General features: G+C 45.3%; 1 long non-coding RNA gene across 1 annotated transcript in view; it reads right to left on the reverse strand.

The window, feature by feature from the left end:
- LOC147121249 (uncharacterized) overlaps positions 1-22,030 on the reverse strand; it is a 263,348-nt gene that overhangs the window by 171,149 nt on the left and 70,169 nt on the right. The window lies entirely within an intron of this gene.

Genomic DNA, 22,030 nt, shown 5'->3' on the forward strand with positions numbered 1-22,030 from the left:
ACCTTTCGCCCATGATTACCGTATTGCCCTTGTTACATGCACTTCTAATCTCTTGATTGATACTGTGCCCTACATTACCATTACTGCTTGGTGGCCTATACACAACTCCCACCAATGTTTTCCGCCCTTTGCTGTTTCTTAGTTCCACCCAAACTGAGTCCAGTTCTACATCACAATCTGTCAAGCCAAGATCTTTTAGCTCTACTGTACCGATCTCATCTCTTATTAACAGCGCTACGCCACCTCCTTTTCCTTTTTGTCTGTCCTTCTTAAATGTTGAGTACCCTGGAACATTCAGTTCCCAGCTTTGGTTACCCTGCAACCATGCCTCTGTAATGGCAATTACATCATACCCATTTACTTCTATTAGTGCCGTTAATTTATCCACCTTGTTACGAATGCTACGTGCATTTAGATAAAGTGCCTTCAACTTTGCCTGTTTAATATTTTTCTGCACTTTGACCCTCTTTACTGTTGGCCTTTGTTTCTGCTCCCTACTAGTTTTGCTGACTACTTTTCTGACTTGCACTTCCAGCTTTTTTTCTCTCCGTTCTGGGCCCACACTTAGGTTCCCAGCCCCCTGACAAACTAGTTTAAATCCTTCCCAACAGCACTAGCAAACCCCGCTGCGAGGATGTTGGTCCCGTTTCTGCCGAGGTGTAACCCATCCAGCTTGTACAGGTCCCACCTTCCCCAGAATCGGTCCCAATGCCTCAGGAATTTAAATCCCTCCCTCCTACACCATCTCTCCAGCCACGCATTCATCTGGTCTATTCTCCTATTTCTGCTCTCGCTCGCACGTGGCACTCTGAGTAATCCTGAGATTACTAGCTTGAGCTCCTGCTTTTTAATTTATTTCCTAGCTCCCTATATTCTGCTTGCAGGACCTCGTCCCTCTCTACCTATGTCGTTGGTACCGATATGGACCACGACCTCTGGCTGTTCACCCTCCCCCTTCAGAATGTCCTGCAGCCGCTCAGTGACATCCTTGACCCTGGCACCAGGGAGGCAACATACCATCCTGGAGTCACGTCTGCAGCAGAAATTAATAACCAGTCTTTGCTATTTTTTTGAACTGTTTAGACAACTTCCTTAAAATAAATAATAGCTATAATCTATATAATATAAAACATCAAATTTACACATTAAAGGTCATGTACGTGTCCATATTTTCCTCTTGTTCATTGCTGTGGCACTTCATTTAGGTCTTGATTCACTGCCAACCGGACCAAATGCTAACTTTACAGGCAGTCAAGGCCCTGTAATTTTAAGATTGATTTTGTTGCACATGACCAGGGCAATTATTTTTCTGCGAATTTCTTGCTCATTAAGATGAAGGAAGTTAATACTAGGTAATGGAACACTTTCAGATCCAGACACCCAGTGTCCACATCAGACCTTGTTCTGGATGCCAATTATGGAAAATTATCTGAGAGATTGCTGAGAAGCTGCTCTAAAAAGGGAGGATGTTCGACAATAGAGGTACGACAAAAAAAAGGTTTATTTCCTTTAAATCTAGTCACAGAACAAAAGCACTTTTCAAGAAAAACAACTGCAGTTCAGATTCTTGTACCAAGCTGATTTTGATACACTGGCCAGAATTTTCCATAGCTGGGCGGGTCGCGACCCCGTTCCTGATTCTATCTCGTTCCTCAGATCGACTTTGCGTTAATGGGGCCTATTAAGCCCGCCCTGCGCATTACCCAGCCCCGTTAAATGGTGCGGGTCTGATGATGTCAGGGATGACGCGTTTTCAGCCGGGATATTTAGAGGAGCCAAGGCCACATTGCATTTGAAGGTTCATCTAGGAGTGTGCAGGCAGCACACTGCACAATTGGACTGCTGGAAAAAGTGCCAAATATGATTGCACTCAGACAGAGGGCTGCACCCAGGTTCTCCGATGACTCCCTTCATATGCTTGTGGAGGGAGTCAGAGGACACAGGGAAATAGTAGAGGAGGTTAACAGTGGGGGTGTGGTCAGGAGGACCTGGGTGCAATGCCGGAAATGTTTCAATAACCTCATTGGGCCAGTAATTCCGTTCCCAACGCGTGAGTATGGACGGTGTACTCACGCGTGTGGCCGGAGGAATTGCCGGATTCCAGCATGCACAGCGCATGCGCGGGAAACCGGCATTTCCTCTCCATCAAACTAAGGGGATAAGAGGTCCAACGCGTGCGCGCAGGACTCTGCGCGCACGCGTTGAACTTCCTTCGTTTTGACAGGTTTGCGCGTGTGCAAGGGCCTGGACTTTTTGGAAATGAAAAAAGGAGACGTAAGTAGTGGATTCTTGAAGGTAAGTGGTCTATTATTTAAAATTATTACAGTTTTTCCACAGCTTCATTGTTTTTAAGGACTGTACAGTAAGGTAAGTTTATTTTTAGACCCGAATTCGTAAAAAAAAAAATTTTTCAAAAATTTTATTAATTGTTTTAAATAGTTTTTTAAAGTTATTTATAGTTTATTTAATTATTGGGATGTTTTTTTAAATTTTAATTAAAGTTAAACTAGTCTTTTGGGTGCCCGTACTTTTCATGAGTTTGACAGTCTTTACTATCAAACTCATGAATGAGTTTCCCCTCCCCTGATTGGCTGCAGAGTGCTCACCTGATCCCAGCTGGCACATCGCACTAACTACGCCGCTGGATCAGGTAAGCACATCGCGTCGACATCTGAACCGGGCCAGTGACAGGAAATGCGAGCAGGCCCGGGCTTCAGATGTCAGCGCGCAGGGTGAGTGCAGATCGGAGCTTGCATGCGCGGCAAGCTCCCGATCCTAATTTCAGGGCCATTAGATCAAGAAAGGCGAGTACAAAGCCACACTCAACTTCATCCTGCTGTGCCTCTCATCACATCCCCATCACTCTGCCATCCCAACCCTGCTGCTGTCTATCCTTACTCATACCAACATACCTTACATGTCCACCCATCCCTCTCTCTATCTACATACTCACATCCCCATCTGACTAGCCATCCCTCACGCTCACCCTCATCCTAATGCAATCCTACCAACTAACAACACACAAGGAGACTACTTGGCTTTGGCACCACACTTCATCGTAGTCACCCTCTAAAGATGTAACCCATCCATTCCATCACTCTCACTCAAATTTCTCTTCTTTCCCTCCTTGCAGGAAAAGGGAGCCCACAATAAGAGGGAGAGGGCGGCCCTAACATCAGCAGAGGAGGCTGCCTTGCAAGTATCTGGAGTTGCTGAGCAGCTGGAGGCGGGAGACAAAGAGAGGAGGACATCTCAATAACCTGGTGACAGAATTACATATCATACAGCTAAATGGCATACATCAGTCACTCATATGGGGAATGATGTCAGCTGCCACTGAATGGTCATCACGTAGATAATGGTATCTGTCGGTGCGTGGGGGTGGGGTGATGGTGGGTTCCTGACCAGCTGCAAGATTTTTCAAATTTCCCACCCAACCCGCCTCCAATCGTACCCACACGGACTCCAGAAAATTCCGGCCAATGTTTTAAATTTCATTGGTTAAAGGCTGGAGAATAATTCAAACTTAAACAATACAGCGTGATTTGTTCAGTTTGTCTATGGCTGGAAGTTCCTTTTTAAATTTAACTTGTCAGATAGCTCAGCAAGTCCCAATAACTCCTTTCCAGGATATTAAAAAGACCAATTCTGTTTGAATCAGATGATCAGTTTGAAAAGAACCGATTGATTTTGTGGTATCTTGAGGTGGCCATAGATGGAGACGGACACCGGTTAGCTCCGTAACATGGTTTAATCAACCCTTGCACATAAAAGCTTCTGCCATGAGGCAGCAAAAACAAAGAGTACAACAGTACAGATCAGACTTAACTCAGGAGAGCAATTGCCACAGCACCACCTGGTGGATCAGGTTACTCATAACCTCCCAGGTTACTACACTCCTCCCCCCTTAAGATTGCCGTATGCAATTCTTAAACAATAACCCTTACTAGGTACTACGTTTTAATTAACCAGTATGCTCTAACCATGGTTAACCCCTGACTAATTTAACAGGTTTGTATAAGTCTTTCTGGTTGCTTGCGAATCCTTTGTGAACATCTTAATTCCACGTGGTGGATTCTCAGATTCATTCGCACTTGAGATTGGAGTAGTCTCTGATGTTGGTTTTACTCTGTCCCGCTGTGGCATGGCAGTACCAGTGTCCACTGGCACCTTATAAGCCATGCTGGGTCCTGGAACAGCCACCTCTACTGCCCTTTGTTCCATCTGAGGCAGTTCCCCCTGCTGCCGGCTGAAAAGCTGATCCACATGCCGACAAACCCCTCGACCATCCCCTAGTAACACGGAGTATGACACAGGTCCTGTAATGTCCTGGATTAGTCCTGGTATCCATTTAGGTCCATAACCGAAGTTCCAGGTGTACACAGAGTCCCCTATGGCGAAATGGCGAGCTTTAGTATGTTTGTCATGGTACGCTTTTTGGTTTGTTTGTTTTGTCTCAACCTTGCTTTTGAGATCTGGGTGTATCAGGTCTAATGTGCACCGCAACTTTCTCCCCATCATCAACTCAGCCGGAGAAAGCCCCGTGGTAGCTTGGGGTGTTATACGATAACTAAACAAGGCTCTATTGAGCTTGGTCTCCAGGGTGTCACCTGAGCTCTTCCTCATGAGCTCCTTAAAAGTCTGCACGGCTCGCTCGGCTAACCCATTTGAGGCTGGGTGATATGGAGCCGAGGTGACATGTGTGATTCCATTCCTTACCATGAATTCTTTGCTCCCTTCACTAACAAAACACTGTGCATTGTCGGATACAATCATTTCTGGAATACCATGCGTGCTGAAGCTGTTCCTGAGACAATTCAGTGTGGCATCAGTCGTTGCAGAGCTCACTGGATAAACGTCGATCCACTTTGAGTGAGCGTCAACCAGCACCAAAAACATTTTGCCCATAAAAGTTCCCGCATAGTCTATGTGAATTCTCCTCCAGGGTTTGCTGGGCCACTCCCAGGGATGGAGTGCTGCCCCGGCAGGCGCTTTCCTCTGTTCCTGACATATAGTGCATGACTTTACCTTTGACTCAATTTCGGCATCCAAGTTAGGCCATCACAGGTAGCTCCTAGCCAGTCCTTTCATTGTAGTCATTCCTGGATGCGATTGATGCAACTGTTCCATCAAAGTAGAGCGTCCCCGCTCTGGGACTATGATGCGTGCTCCCCATAGCACACATCCATCTTGGACACTGAGCTCGTGCTGTCTCTGTCTGTACGGCGCGAACTCCGGTCCCTCACGGTGATCTGGCCAGCCTTTCAACACATACTCACGGACCCTTGACAGAACGGGGTCCTTGGCTGTCCAGCCCTGGATTTGTGCTGAAGTCATCAGGGGACTGATCTTCTGATCCAGCATCAGGACGTGCTCCTCAGGGGAAGTACTGCGAGGAGATTTTGAGGGGGGCAGGCGGCTGAGAGCATCCGCGTTCCCGTTTTCCTTGCTGGCTCTGTACGTGATCACATATTCATAGGCTCTTAGTATTGCTGCCCATCTCATTATTCTTTGTGATGCCATTTGAGGCACCGCTTTCATCTCATTCAGTAAGCTAATAAGAGGCTTGTGGTCAGTACTGATTACAAACTTCCTCCCATATATGTACTTATGGAATTTCTTTACTCCAAATATAATGGCCAACCCCTCTTTATCAAGCTGTGAATAGTTCTTTTCCGCAGCTGTGAGCGTGCGTGAAACAAACCCGATGGGCCTTTCTGCTCCATCTGGCATGCGGTGGGCCAACACTGCCCCCACTCCATAGGGTGATGCGTCACAGGACATTATCAGCTCCTTCTTCTTGTCGTAATGCACCAACACCCTGCTGGACTGAAGTAGCTCCCTTGACTGCTGAAACGCTTTTGCTTGCTCTGGCCCCCAACGCCATGGCTCCTCCTTTCTCAGCCGTTTGTGCAGGGGTGCCAGCAGCATCGAAAAGTTTGGAAGAAACCGGTTATAATAATTCAGGAGCCCTAGATAGGCTTTCAGTTCAGTCACTGAGGTGGGTGCAGGTGCATCCTGCACTGCCCGCACTTTCCCTGGTAATGGATGGAGGCCTGTGGCATCCACCCGATGTCCCAGGAATGTAACTTCCTTCTCCATGAAACTACACTTACTCCGTTTCAGGCGTAGCCCCGTCTCTTCCAGCCGCTGTAGCACTTTGTCCAGTGTTTTTAAGTGATCCTGATCGTCACTTCCTGTTAGCAGAATATCATCTAAGTACACGGCCACCTTTGGAATGCCCTGCAGCATGCCCTCCATAGTCCGTTGGAATATTGCTGGGCTAGAACTGACACCAAATGGTAACCTGGCATACGTGAACAGCCCCTTGTGCGTGTCCACTGTGACAAACTTTTTTGATTCTTCATCTAGCAATATCTGCTGATACGCATGACTCATGTCCAGTTTGCTGAATCTTTCTCCCCCAGCGAGCGATGTTAACATGTCCTCCATTCTCGGAATGGGGTACTGTTCCAGTGATGATACTCTGTTCACTGTTAACTTATAGTCACCACACACCCTTACGTTACCGTCGGGCTTCAATACCGGGACTATTGGTGCCGCCCAGTCTGAAAATTTCACTGGTTCTATTACTTTGTCCCTTAGCAGGCGATCTAGTTCCGCCTCAACCTTGGTTTTCATTGCAAAAGGTACCGACCTTGGTTTAAAGAAACGAGGCGTGGCATCACTGGCTACATGAATCTTGGCTGTGGCTCCCCTTAAGGTGCCCAGTTCGTCCTTGAACACTAACTCATGCTTCACCAGCACTTCTTGCAGTGCCTCTGTACTGTCCTCCATTTTATTCATTGCCTGCCAGTACACACTCAACTCACTGATCCACCCTCTCCCGAACAGGTTTGGCCCTGACCCTGCTACCACTAGCACCGTAAGCTCTTTGGTGACTCCTTTGTGTTCCACTTGTACTTTGGCCGCCCCCAAAATGTCCACCTTCTGTCCTGTGTAGGTTTTGAGACTAATGGGGCATGTACCTAGCTCTGGTACTTTTGCTTCCCCCCATAGCTTGGCGTACTCAGTCTGCGACATTATGGTTACACTACATCCGGTGTCAATCTCAAACTTTACTTGACCTCCGTTCACTATCAAATACTGAGTGAGAGGGGGTACGTTGGGCCTTGAAGTGTCTATACTGTATACAGTGAAAACCGACTCACTAGTCTCTTCCTCCTCTTGTATGTAATTTGCCCACTTTGTGTACTTCTCCCTCCCCCCTTTTGCATGCTTTGCCCCTTTAGCACTGCTTCTCTCACTCACTGCCCTTTTACAGACTTTCTTTAAGTGCCCTATTTTTCCACAATTGTGGCACTTTGCCTTTGCAAACCTGCAGTCCTTTGCATAATGGCTCGTCCCGCCACATCGGTAGCAATCCCCAACCCCGACTGGTGGACTTTTCGCGCCAGCTTCCATCTTGAAAACAGCTCCTCCCCCTGGTTTACTCCATTTCTCCTTGCTCATACTGTTTAAGTCCTTAATGTCCTTGTTAGCTGTCTCCATGGCTTGTGCTTTTTTAAGTGCCGTCTCAAACGTTAATCCTTCTTCTGACAGCAACCTTTGCTGTATACTGTCGTCGTTAACTCCGCATACTAGTCTGTCCCTTAACATGACTGAGCGCATTTCCAAAATTACAGTCCTGTGCGAGCTTCCGAAGCTCCTCCACATACTCGGTAACGCTTTCTTCCAGCCTCCTAATCCTCGAATTGAATTTCCATCTCTGTACTATTTCACTAGGTTTCGGATTGAAATGATTCTTTAGTAGACTCACCAACTCGTCAAAAGATTTTTCTCCTGGCCGCTCCGGGCTCAGCAGATTCCTCATCCATGTATAGGTTTGCGCTCCCACACAACTCAGTAAAATGGCCCTTTTCTTTTCAGCACTGTCCACCTCGTTTGCCATAAAGAAATGGCTCAGTATTTCAATATACTCCTCCCAAGACTGCGACTTGCTGTCAAAAGGTGCCACGGAGCCTACCGTTCCTGCCATCCTTGGAGTCTGGTCACTTCAGCCAAAAAATCAAACTCCGTTTCGACTCCCGTGGCCTAGCCTCGTGCTTTTCCGACTAGTTTGCTAACCAACCCGAGCACCTCTTCCGAATACTCCCTAACTATGACTGATCCACCAAAACTTTTCCGTCCTTTATTCTCGTCACCATATGTGGTATCTTGAGGTGGCCATAGATGGAGACGGACACCGGTTAACTCCGTAACATGGTTTAATCAACTCTTGCACATAAAAGCTTCTGCCATGAGGCAGCAAAAACAAAGAGTACAACAGTACAGATCAGACTTAACTCAGGAGAGCAATTGCCACAGCACCACCTGGTGGATCAGGTTACTCATAATCTCCCAGGTTACTACAGATTTGAAATTCCTGAAAGAATGTAAATCAGTTGGAATTTCCAAGAAACAGTGCAAATTTAATTAGGCTCCCACAGCAGCAAGAAGTGACAATTGTTCGCAAAGAATTAGTGCAGTTCTTAGAAAAAGAAAGACTTGCATTTATATAGCGCCTTTCACAACCTTGGGACGTCCCAATGCACTTTCATAGAATCATAGAATGGTTACAGCACAGAAGGCGGCCATTTGGCCCATCGAGCCCGTGCCAGCTCTCTGCAAGGGCACTTCAGTTATTCCCACTCCCCTGCAAATTTCTTTCCTTCAGGTACTTATCCAACTCCCTTTTGAAAGCCACGATTGAGTCTGCCTCCACCACCCTTTCAGGCAGTGCATTCCAGATCCTAACCACTCGCCTCATGTCGCCTTTGGTTCTTCTGCCAATCACCTTAAACCTGTGTCCTCTGGTTCTCGACCCTTCTGCCAATGGGAACAGTTTCTCTCTATCTACTCTGTCTGGACCCCTCATGATTTTGAACACCTCTATCAAATCTCCTCTCAATCTTCTCTGCTCTAAGGAGAACAACCCCAGCTTCTCCAGGCTATCCACATAACTGAAGTCCCTTATCCCTGGAATAATTCTCGTAAATCTTTTCTGCACCCTCTCTAAGGCCTTCATATCCTTCCTAAAGTGCAGGGCCCAGAATTGGACACACTACTCCAGTTGAGGCCAAACTAGTGTTTTATACAGGTTCATCATAATTTCCCTGCTTTTGTACTCTACACCTCTATTCATGAAGCCCAGGATCCCGTAAGCTTTTTTAACTGCTTTCTCAACCTGCCCTGCCACCTTCAACGATTTGTGCACATATACCCCAGGTCTCTCTGTTTATGCACCCTCTTTAGGATTGTACCCTTTAGTTTATATTTCCTCTCTTCATTCTTTCTACCAGAATGTATCACTTCGCACTTTTGTGTGTTAGATTTCATCTGCCATGTGTCCGCCCATTTCATCAGCCTGTCTATGTCCTCTTGAAGTCTATAACTATCCCCCTCACTGTTCACTATACTTCCAAGTTTTGTGCCTTCTGCAAATTTTGAAATTGTGCCCTGTACACCCACATCCAAGTCATTAATATATATCAAGAAAAGCAGTGGTCCTAGAACCGACTCCTGGGGAACACCACTGTATACATTCCTCCAGTCTGAAAAACAACAACTGTTCACCACTACTCTCTGTTTCCTATCACTTCACCAATTTCGTATCCATGCTGCCACTGTCCCTTTTATTCCATGGGCTTCAACATTGCTGGCAAGCCTATTATGTGGTACTTTGCCGAACGCCTTTTGGAAGTCCATGTACATCACGTCAACCGCATTACCCTCATCAACCCTCTCTGTTACCTCATCAAAAAACTCGATCAAGTTGGTTAAATACCATTTGCCTTTAACAAATCCGTGCTGGTTTTCCTTAATTAATCCACACTTGTCCAAGTGACTGTTAATTTTGTCCCTGATTATTGTTTCTAAAAGCTTCCCCACTACCGAGGTTAAACTGACTGGGTTTATCTTTACACCCTTTTTTGAACAAGGGTGTAACATTTGCAATTCTCCAGTCCTCTGGCACCACCCCCGTTTCTAAGGAGGATTGGAATATCATGGCCAGTACCTCCGCGATTTCTTCCTTCACTTCCCTCAGCGTCCTAGGATACATCCCATCCAGTCCTGGTGACTTATCTACTTTAAGTTCAGCCAGCCTTTCTAATACCTCCTCTATCAATTTTTATCCCATCCAATATCTCCTCTATCTCCTCCTTCACTATGTTTGTGGCAGTATCTTCTTCCTTGGTGAAGACAGATGCAAAGTATTCATTTAGCACCTCAGTCATACCCTCTGCCTCCATGCGTAGGTCTCCTTTTTGGTCCCTAATCAGCCCCACCCCTCCTCTTACTACCCGTTTATTATTTATATGCCTATAGAAGACTTTTGGATTCCCTTTTATGTTAACTGACAATCTATTCTTATACCCTCTCTTTGCCCCTCTTATTTTCCTTTTCACGTCTCCTCTGAACTTTTTATATTTAGCCTGATTCTCAGATGTATTCTCGACCTGACATCTGTCATATGCGCTCTTTTTCTGCTTCATCTTACTCTCTACCTCTTTCGCCATCCAGGGAGCTCTGGCTTTCGTTGCCCTACCTTTCCCCCTAGTGGGAATGTACCTCGGCTGTACCCGAACTATTTCCTCTTTAAAGGCAGCCCATTGTTCCATTACAGTTTTGCCTGCCAATCTTAGATTCCAATTTACCCGGGCCAGATCTGTTCTCATCCCACTGAAATTGGCCTTCCTCCAATTAAATATTTTTACTCTAGATTACTTTACAGCCTATTTGTGCACTGTAATGTCCCATAACGAGTAATGCAATGAGGAATAAATATTGGCCAGGACACCGGGGAGAACACCCCTGCTCTTCTTTGAAATAGTGCCATGGGATCTTTTACGTCCACCCGAGAGGGTAGATGGGGGCTCGGTTTAACATCTCAAACAAAAGACTGCACCTCCGGCAGTACAGCACTCCCTCAGTACTCCACTGGAGTGTCAGCCTAGATTAAGTGCTCAAGTCCATGGAGCGGGACCTGAACCCACAACCTTCTGATTCAGAGGCGAGAGTGCTACCACTGAGTACCTGCAGAGTTTCAGGTGATCGTCTGCTGAAACTACAGCGGGAGATTGGGAGAACCGCCTCAAAAATTCTACCAGAGATCTTTTAAATTATTTTTTCCACTTGAGGAATTAGATGGAAGAACATCTACTGTAAATACATCATTATATGGTTATTACTTATGTGTTTGTTCATCTTTTGGAACACTGTTCGACATTTTAAGCTTACAACCAGATCTGATGTGATGCATTACTGTTTCTGAAGATCAAAGTGAGATCTTATGGAGGGATAAATCCAGTAGCTAATAGCAATGACCAGGAAGGGCTTGGTGTTTGTTTCCCAGGCACATTACCAAAAGTGTACCTACATCTCAAGGTGACGATAGGCACTCTTGAAGGTATGGGGAATTGGGGCTCACCCACGATTCGTGTGAGAGCTGAAATATTCCAGGGAATAAAAGTTAGATAAGACCCAAAAATATGACAAGAGGAAACTCAAAGTTTAATTTTTAAATTGTATTTAGCTTTAAATTTGTAAGTTGCATTTAAATGTATCAGTGTCAGTGAAAGGGAATAAGTAGTGTGCTCAATGTTGAAACATGAAAAGATAGTAAATGAGGAACAATGTCAAAACTTGCAATTCATTTGTGAATCCTGCAATTTTGGAATTTTTTTAAATTTGAAAGCTTGAAAGTCACATTGGAAATTTCAAAATGTAGCATTCTACATATTTATATTTCTCATGAATCAGTAAGAGTGAATCCTGTTAGAAAAGCTGAATAAGAATGGTTCCATACAGTAATTTTGCATTCTGAAGTATAAAGTGTTGTGGATCAAGTATGTTTGACCTCTGTTGATTGCTGAGATCATGTTATCCGTTGCATGAAGTATCATTGTAAGAAAAGGAGAAACATTTGACAGAGTGAAAAATGATTCTGCGATAAATGTAGAAATGTTCTGTTCTAGACAAGTTAGTGGACGTGATGTAAAGCTTTAGGGTGAGCTGATGGTTTCAGAGAGTCACATTTACAGGTATGTTTATTTAGTGTTTGTCTCCAATGAAGCTGGGCCCAAATTTCTTCTGGTCCTGCTCCACCGGCATAAGAATGTTAGGGCTTGGCAAAGCTCCCATCCAACAACTAATAGCACCTCTAACCCCATCCCACTTTCGAGGATCATGGTATTTGCATATATCAGTGGATTTGTGGTGTAGCTGAAAAACCCACTCAGGTGGGTTCTTGGAAACTCCCTGTGGTGCCTTGTCACAGCATAACTGGGTCCCACAACCACCAGAAGATCTTGAATTTAAAAAAAAAGTAAATATTTTGTGTGTTTAATAGGTCAGTTTCCCGACTACAATCAACCAATCACAGTATGGAAGCCAGCCTTTTAAATGCTAAATACCCCAAGAACCCTCAACAACACTGGATGCAAGGAATACACTGACATGCCACATGTTCAGTATTGTTGGGAACAAAAGGAATATTGCTTGATGGATTTCATTTGTCTGGTGTCTGGTGCCATAATAGACCTGCCCCCAAATCCACAGTGAATTTTGATAAGCAGAAAACAGGGCGAGAACTTGTGTAACTGGGTCCTGCTTCAATTTTCACCTCCGTCTGTCCCAATTATAGCATTATGATGCTAAAAGAGAGCAATTCAATACCATTTTATAACAACTAAACTGCTGAAATACAGTCTTAAAAACTCTCTCAAAAGGAAGTTGGTGCTGACTGTTAAGCCACTTTTTTGAGTTATGGAAGGTGTTCCACGGTGTGAATGTATTAACTGGCTTTATTACAGGATGCCTGTCACTGCACTTACAGAATTACCAATGTTTGGAAATAATAGGGAGCAGGGTTGGAGTGGGACGAGTTACATTTCAAATGGAAAGGAAAATTGTGCGGGTGCATAACGGGCGACTGATCCAATATCGCCAGGTTTCCACCCCCGCTGGAGTTAAAAGTTACCCCGTCGGCTTGATACAGACTGTTGGCTTGTTTATATGCAAGTTGCTTATGTTCTGTTACCACGCTGTCAGGGCCCCAGCTACATGTTCCTCTGCTGGCCACCAGAGGGCGGTTTTGGATGCCTCAGTACACTGCTGCCATGCCTCTGGACCCCTCTCCTCACCTGTGCCTCATTAAAGTATTTGTCTCATCTGTGTCTCATTTGAATAATTGTGTCACGTGACCAATCAGGCCTGTTATTTAAGCTTCCTGTTTCCTGTCCTCTGGGCTCAGTCTTGAGTTCTCATGCCTGCAAGTCACAGCTCGCTGTTCGTCCTGTGTTTGAGGAACTTCCTGGAGAAGCTTCTTTTGGGTTTTGCTCGGTCTCGGGTCTCACCCTGTGTTTTGGTAAACCTTCTGAGAAGCTACTTTTGGGTTTTGCTCGCTCTCGGGTCTCATCCCGTGTTTTGGGAAACCTTCTGGAAAAGCTTCTTTTGGGTTTTGCTCAGTCTCGAGTCTCACCCTGTGTTCGTGGAGCCTTCTGAAGAAGCATCTTTTGAGTTTTATGCCATCTTTAGTCTCTGGTCGCCTGCCTGCACTTGGGTCCATCTCTGTACCGTAACACATGCAAAAACCGGAAGAGAGAACAGCACTATCCGCATTATCGCAGTCAACATCCATGGGGAAATGTGAAGAGCAAGATTAGGAATCAGTAAGAGTTCAATAGATCGTTAGACGCAGACTAGGGCTGCTCAGTCAGGAATACCTCAGAGCACAAAATTCAGTTCCCTGTGCCTGTTCCTGTAAATCACATTTTTGTACAATTTCATTTTTTTTTAATGATTGCAATGTCCAATAATATTCATGACCAATATAAAAAATAAACCTGGTCAGATTCAAAACAAATACAGACTAGAAATAACTGCTGGTGATCACAACAGATGAACGCTTAATGCATTTGTTTGACATTGCACCATCTGCTATTTTAACTGACTATGTTAACCTGTTTAATCTAATTTTATCCTGTAAATTTCTATTTGTTTCCACACAACTACTTTTGTTTTCATATTTAAAATGAGAAGTTTTTGGTTTGAAAGGTAAAATTACAATAGGCTCAAAGATACCTCAAAATGTACCAGATAAAGTGACACAGATCAAAAACCATCTGTCGCCAGAAACCACCAGAAAATTAATCTTATGCTTTCAACATTTACGTCCTCCTTCAGTAATTTCTGAATCCACCACTGCTGCAAACTATGCTTTAGTGTCCTTTAGTTTGTTTCCATTGCAATAAGTGTGATTGAATTCAAATAGAAAATGCTGGAAACACTCAGCAGGTCAAGCAGCATCTGTGGAGAGAGAGGTTGCCTGACCTGCTGGAGTGTTTCCAGCATTTTCTATTTTTATTTCAGATTTCCAGCAACCACAGTATTTTGATTTTGTTTAAGGGTGATTGAATGTTGAGCATAAAGCTCATCTTTCACCACATATTCAGTCAACTCCATGTCTCTATCCAGGGCTATTTTCAAACGGTCAGGTCATTTGGGGCTGTGTTAATTTTTTCTGAAGCTGTTGGTCAGCTTTTGCAGTTTTTCCAGGTTGACATGTATGCTTCAGGTAGGGTCCTTATAGCCGACAGACATGGAAGATTTTCATTCCTCAGTCTGGGTTAGATTTGGACACAGGCCCCGGAGATGAAAGGCCAATCTAACCAACAGCACTACCCAGTCACAAGCAGCGCAATCTGTCGATTTCCTACTTGGCGGGTTCTCACCCGAGGCCCATGTATCGAGTTTACGCTCCAATGATAAACACCAAAGGTTAAAAATCTTTACAAAAGAAAGGGGGGGGGGGGGAAGATACTTTTCAATGTAATTTAAAAAAAAATCAAAACAAAATATTCCATGCAAAACAAAGCTAGAGAACATCGTGAATAACATTTTGTAGGATATAAATAATGGCATTTAAATATCTGGTTCTCTTTCGGAAGCCAATGACTGCCAGTCTTTCTGTTGGAGCATCCTGGTGAGTTCCCCTCCCCTTTTACTTATCTGGGTCATTTGGACATGAGCAACTGAACCAGCTGGAATACCTGTTTAAGGCAAGAGCACATGCAGAGGACATATATGCACCAAATGCTCAATAGTATCCTTATACTGCCAGTAACCCAATTTATTCCCTCTTTCATCCCTTCTCTAATCTCTCATTCTAACCACCCTCTGTTGCCTAACAGCCCTCAGCTGTGTCCTTTCAATTTGTCTTTTCTCCCTCATGACCCTAACCTGACTTACAGCCTTCACGTCTCCTACATTTACCCAACACTTATTCTAATTTTGTAGATTAGATATTCCCTTGATGAAGATATCCATATTTTTTATGGCCCTGGAAAAACAAAAGCAATTGGGAAAAAAATGACCTGAAGAATGCGGCTTCAACAGATGGCAAGCTAGCAACAGCCTGACACTCCAGGTTCCTGGGACACTGATTGCTGCTGGCTGTCTGAAGGCTGCTCTTGTGGCCCCCAGTGATGGAAAAATTCCATATCTTATACCCATATTATATTTAGATTCAGAATATTGTGTTCATTTTTGTACACTATCAAAAGGACATTGATGCAAGGGGAACAGTAGCGCAGTGGTAATGTCACTGGACTAGTAATCCAGAGACCTCATAGAGTCATAGAGTTTTACAGCACAGAAAGAGGCCCTTCGGCCCATCGTGTCCGCGCCGCCCATCCATCCCTGTCCAGTCTAATCCCATTTTCCAGCATTTGGTCCATAGCCTTGTATGCAATGGCATTTCAAGTGCTCATCCAAATGCTTCTTGAATGTTGTGAGGGTTCCTGCCTCTACCACCCTTTCAGGCATTGAGTTCCACATTCCAACCACCCTCTGGGTGAAAAAGTTCCTCCTCAAATCCCCTCTAAATCTCCTGCCCCTTACCCTGAATCTATGCCCCCTTGTTATTGACCCCCCTACTAAGGGGAAAAGTCCCTCTTTATCTACCCTATCTATGCCCCTCATCATTTTGTACACCTCAATCAGGTCCCCCCTCAGCCTTCTTTGCTCCAAGGAAAACAACCCCAGCCTGTCCAGCCTCTCTTCATAGCTGAGGCGCTCCATCCCAGGTAACATCCTGGTGAATCTTCTCTGCACCCTCTCCAAAGCAATCACATCCTTCCTATAGTGAGGAGACCAGAACTGCACACAGTACTCCAGCTGTGGCCTCACCAGCGTTTTGTACAGCTCCATCATAACCTCCCTGCTCTTATATTCCATGCCTCGGCTAATGAAGGCAAGTATCCCATATGCCTTTTTAACCACCTTATCTACCTGTTCCGCTGCCTTCAGGGATCTATGTACATGTACACCAAGGTCCCTCTGACCCTCTGTACTTCCTAGGGTCCTACCACTCATTGTGTATTCCCTTACCTTATTTGTCCGTCCAAAATGCATCACCTCGCACTTTTCAGGGTTAAATTCCATTTGCCACTTTTCCGCCCATCTGACCAACCCGTTTATATCGTCCTGTAGCCTGAGGCTTTCCTCCTCGCAATTTACCACCCCACCAATTTTCGTGTCATCTGCAAACTTACTGATCATCCCTTTTACATTCTCATCCAAATCAATTATGTAGATCACAAACAACAAGGGACCCAGCACCGATCCCTGAGGTACCCCACTGGACACAGGCTTCCAGTCACAAAAGCAACCTTCGACCATCACCCTCTGCCTCCTGCCACTCAGCCAGTTTAGGATCCAACGCGCCAAGGCACCCTGGATCCCATGGGCTCTTACCTTCTTGACCAGTCTCCTATGCGGGACTTTGTCAAAAGCTTTACTGAAGTCCATGTAAACCACATCCACAGCATTTCCCTCATCCACCCCCCTAGTCACCCCCTCGAAAAATTCAATCAGATTTGTCAGGCATGATTTACCCTTGACAAAGCCATGCTGACTATCCCCGATTAACCCTTGCCTCTCCAAGTGGAGACTAATTTTGTCCCTCAGAGTTTTTTCCAATAATTTCCCTACCACAGATGTTAGGCTCACTGGCCTGTAATTCCCTGGTTTATCCCTGCTACCCTTCTTGAATAATGGTACTACGTTAGCTGTTCTCCAGTCCTCTGGTGCATCCCCTGTGGCCAGAGAGGTTCTGAAAATTTGTGTCAGAGCCCCTGCAATCTCCTCCTTTGCCTCCCACAGCAGCCTGGGATACATCTCGTCCGGGCCTGGGGATTTATCCACTTTTTGGCCTGCTAAAACCGCTAGCACTTCCTCCCTCTCGATGCTAATATGTTCAAGTATGTCACAGTCCCCTTGCCCAATTTCTATGTCTGCATCGTCTTTCTCCATAGTGAACACAGATGCAAAAAATTCATTTAAAACCCCGCCTACATCATCTGGCTCTACACACAGATTGCCACTTTGGTCCCTAATGGGCCCTACCCTTTCCCTGGTTATCCTCTTGCCCTTAATATACTTATAAAACATCTTAGGATTTTCCTTTATTTTGCTCGCCAGTGTTATTTCATGGCCCCTCCTCGCCCTCCTAATTTCTTTTTTAAGTATGCCCCTGCACTTTTTATACTCCTCTAGGGCTTCTTCCGTCTTTAGTCTTTTGTAACTGCCAAAAGCCCCCCTTTTATTTCTAATGCATTTTTGTATATCCCTTGTCATCCAAGGTTCCCTTTGCTTGTTGGTCCCACCCTTGACCTTTACAGGAACATGTTGGCGTTGTACTCTCTCTATTTCCCTTCTGAAAGTCTCCCACTGTTTTGATGTGGATTTTCCTATAAGTAGCTGCTCCCAGTCCACTTTGGCCAGATCCTGCCTTATCATATTAAAATCGACCCTCCCCCAATTTAGAACCCTTATTTCCGGGCCGTCTTTGTCTTTTTCCATGACCACCTTAAATCTCACCAAATTATGGTCACTGTCGCCAAAATGCTCTCCTACTGACACTTCCACCACTTGCCCGGCTACATTCCCCAGAATTAGGTCCAGTACCGCCCCCTCTCTTGTAGGACTTTCTACATGTTGGCTCAAAAAGCTCTCCTGGATGCACTTTAAGAATTCTGCACCCTCTAAGCCTGGACTAATGATCCAGAGACATGAGTTCAAATCCCACCACGGCAGCAGGGGAATTTAAATTCAGTTAATTAAATAAATTTGGAATAAAAAGCTAGTATCAGTAATGGTAACCATAAAACTATCGGATTGTCGTAAAAACCCACCTGGTTCACTATTGTCCTTTAGGGAAGGAAATCTGCCGTCCTTACCTGGTCTGGCCTATATGTGAATCCAGACCCACAGCAATGTGGTTGACTCTTAACTGCCCTCTGAAATGGCCTAGCAAGTCACTCAGTTGTAACTAATTTCAGGTTAAGCATGGGCAAGATTACCACCTGCCACCCTCCCTCAGCTGATGAATCAGTACTCCTCCATGTTGGAAGAAGCACTGAGAGTAGCAAGGGCACAGAATGTACTCTGGGTGGGGGACTTCAATGTCCATCACCAAGTGTGGCTCGGCAGCACCACTACTGACCAAGCTGGCCAAGTCATAAAGGACATAACTGCTAGTCTGGGCCTGCTACATGTGGTGAGAGAACGAACATGAGGGAAAAACCTACTTGACCTCATCCTCACCAATCTTCCTGTCGCAGATGCATCTGTCTATGACAGTATTGGTAGCAGTGACCACCGCACAGTCATTGCGGAGACGAAGTCCCGTCTTCACACTGAGGACACCCTCCATTGTGTTGCGTGGCACTACCTTTGTGCTAAATGGGATCAATTCAGAACAGATCTAGAAGCTCAAAACTGGGCATCCATGAGGTGCTGTGGGCCATCAGCAGCAGCAGAATTGTATTCCACCACAACCTGTAACCTAATGGCCCGGCATATCCCTTACTCTACCATTACCATCAAGTCAGGGGACCAACCCTGCTTCAATAAGGAGTGTAGAAGAGCAGGTCAGGCGCAGCACCAGGCGCACCTAAAAATGAGGTGCCAACCTGGGGGAAGATGCAACACAGGACTACATTCGTGCTAAAAAGTGGAAGCAGCATGCTATATGTTGTGTTTTGAGTTTTGCTTCAATTAAGTTTGTCCCAGTTCCCAGGTGTTACCCGAAGGGGGTGCTGGGGGGCTCGGTTTTACTTTGTCTTTCACTTTCAGTTTCGGGTTCTGCCATGCAGACAATGTGCTGTAATGTCCACCCATTTACTCAGTAAATAGTAAAAGGTACATTCCGTCTCCTCTATTCATTACTGTTCGGTCAAGATGCAATACTGGCGACGAGGCGGCTGTTGAACTCTCTAGAAGGACGGAGATAGACATGCGAACCTACAGCCGTGATATTGGAAATTGCGACGAGCGGGCCACTCAGCTAGCAACATCAACGGCATTTTGATAGTTGGCTAGCTGCGACGTAGACGGCGGACAGAGTATTGTACGGGCCAGGCAACTACCGTGAGTGTAGCTACCGTAACTCTGGCCGGAGGAGAAAAAGAATGTAAAAAAAAAAGTCAGTGGATCTTAAAGGGACAGTGCACATTAAAACTATGACGACCTTGGGACGTATTGAAGAGTTCTCTGGGGATACATGATAAAAAAATTGGCCCTTAGTGTTAGGGGGGATTAAATACGTGGGGTAATACCAACGGCTGATAGTCTGTCAGAAGTGTGAATTTTTGGCCCTGCAGGTAATGATTAAACTTCTTCACTCCCCATACAAGGCTGAGAGCCTCCCTATCGATCTGCGCATAGTTGAGCTCAGCGGAGGTCAATGATCTGGATGCAAACGCGACTGGCCTTTCCGTGCCATTTGGCAACTTGTGTGAGAGTACTGCCCCAATACCATATGGAGAAGCATCACAAGCCAACCGAATAGGCAGTGTTGGGTTGAAGTGAGCCAACACTTCCTCTGAGGTGATCAATTCTTTGCTTTTGCGAAATGCCTTCTTACAGTTTTCGCTCCATTCCCATGGTACCCCTTTCTGTAAAAGAGCATTCAGCGGGTGCAGTACCGTGGATAGATTCGGTAGAAACTTATGGTAATAGTTAATCAATCCCAGAAACGACCTCAACTGAGAGACATTATCTGGAGCGGGAGCCTTTACAACTGCCTCTATCTTGTCAGGAGACTTATGAAGCCCCTCCCGGTCAATGACATGACCACAGTACGAGATCTGCTTCTGAAAGAACTCACATTTCTGCTGATTAACTCTAAGTCCATACTCTTTCAGTCTGTTGAGCACCAGTTCCAAGTTTGCGAGGTGTTCTTCATCACCATCACCTGTAATCAGAATATCGTCCAGGTAACATTGTGTGCCTGGAATTCCCTGTAATACCTGCTCCATGGCCCTCTGCCAAATTGCTGGAGCCGATGCCACTCCAAAAACCAGCCTATTATACCGGTACAAACCTCTATGCGTGTTGATCGTGAGGTACTGGCGTGACTCTTCTTCAACCTCCATCTGCAAGTACGCCTGCGCCAGGTCTATCTTGGTGAAGTGTTTCCCGCCAGACAATGAAGCAAAAATATCCTCAATCCGCGGAAGCGGATACTGCACCGTGTGAAGCACCGGATTAACGGTGATCTTGAAATCTCCACAGATGCGAACCTTCCCTGGTTCTCCTGGCTTGTTGCTCGAAGGACGTTTCATAGCGGGAACAATGGGCGTAGCCCACTCACTCCAATCTACCTTAGACAGTACACCTGAACGTTCTAGCGCTTCCAGTTCCGCTTCTACAGTAGGTCGTATTGCATAGGGTACCGGTCTGGCTTTGAAAAATTTTGGTTGTGCATGTTCATCAATCTTGATGTTTGCCGTAATTCCTTTCAGTGTTCCCAGTCCTTGCTGGAACACCTCTTTAGCATCATCCAATATTTTGGACAATCATTTAGGTTTGACATCTGTTTCCCCGGAATCTACCGTTAGTGCTTTTAAGGAGTGCCAGTCCATATTCATTTTCCTAATCCACTCCCATCCCAGTAGTGGTGGACCTCCTTCAGGTAGCACATATAAGTCCATTACTTGGCTTTCTTCGCCCTTGTGGACCACTTTTACCTCTATCTTTCCGATGGGGTACACTCTTTGCCCCGTGTATGTTTTCAATATAATCTCCGTATCCCGTAGGGGAATATGTTGGAATAACCTTTTGTAATCTTTCTTATTCATGACCGTCAATGCCGATCCAGTGTCCAATTCCATCTTTACTTGGACTCCTGCTATCTGAAGAGTGACCCAAATTGTCTGGAGATCTGCATCCTTACCAACGTTGTGTACTCTTAAGCTACCCAGTTCATTACTGCTAGCGTCTGAATCTGACTTCTGTTCGTTCGAACTGGTCTTTGTCACCTTTTGCACCTTTATGTATTTTCCTTGCGGTGACTTTTTGTTGCTGGTCTTCTTTCCTGACCGGCATACTTTAGCTATGTGGCCAAGCCTGCCACACGTTCTGCATTCTTGGTTTTTAAACCAACACTGGTTCTGATCGTGTGTTGTCTTTCCACAACGATAACATTTTACAGTACTCAAACCCAATTTATTTGTACTGAGTTCCGGTGACCGTAGCTGCATTACTGCCGTGCCTCTCGCTGCGGCTTCGTGTGCTGCTGCCATAGTGACCGCTTTCTCAAGCGTCAGCTCATTCTCCTCGAGCAGTCGCTTTTGTGTATCTTCTTTTAATAATCCACACACAAATTTATCTCTTAGCGCGTCTGTTAGCCCCGTTCCAAACTGACAGTACTTTGCTAGCTTACGCAATTCTATTAAATATTCAGCATTGCTTTCATCCTTCAGCTGCCTTCTGCTGTAAAATTTAAATCGTTCCGCTAGCATCAGCGGCGTGGGGTTTAGATGATTTTTCAGGACAGTAACAATCTCCTCGAACGTCTTATCCGCCGGTTCATCTGGTGATAAAAGGTGTTTCAATTGCCCGTATGTCTTCGCACCCATTAAGTTTAATAAAGTTAGTGCTTTCTCTGCATCTGGGATTTTATTTGCTTTACAATAATTTTGTATGCGTTCTACGTACATGGGCCAATCTTCGATGTCGCTAT

This window comes from Somniosus microcephalus, chromosome 3 (assembly GCF_052327205.1).
Source record: "Somniosus microcephalus isolate GS21.2 chromosome 3, FLI_Smic_1.0, whole genome shotgun sequence".
Taxonomy (NCBI): domain Eukaryota; kingdom Metazoa; phylum Chordata; class Chondrichthyes; order Squaliformes; family Somniosidae; genus Somniosus; species Somniosus microcephalus.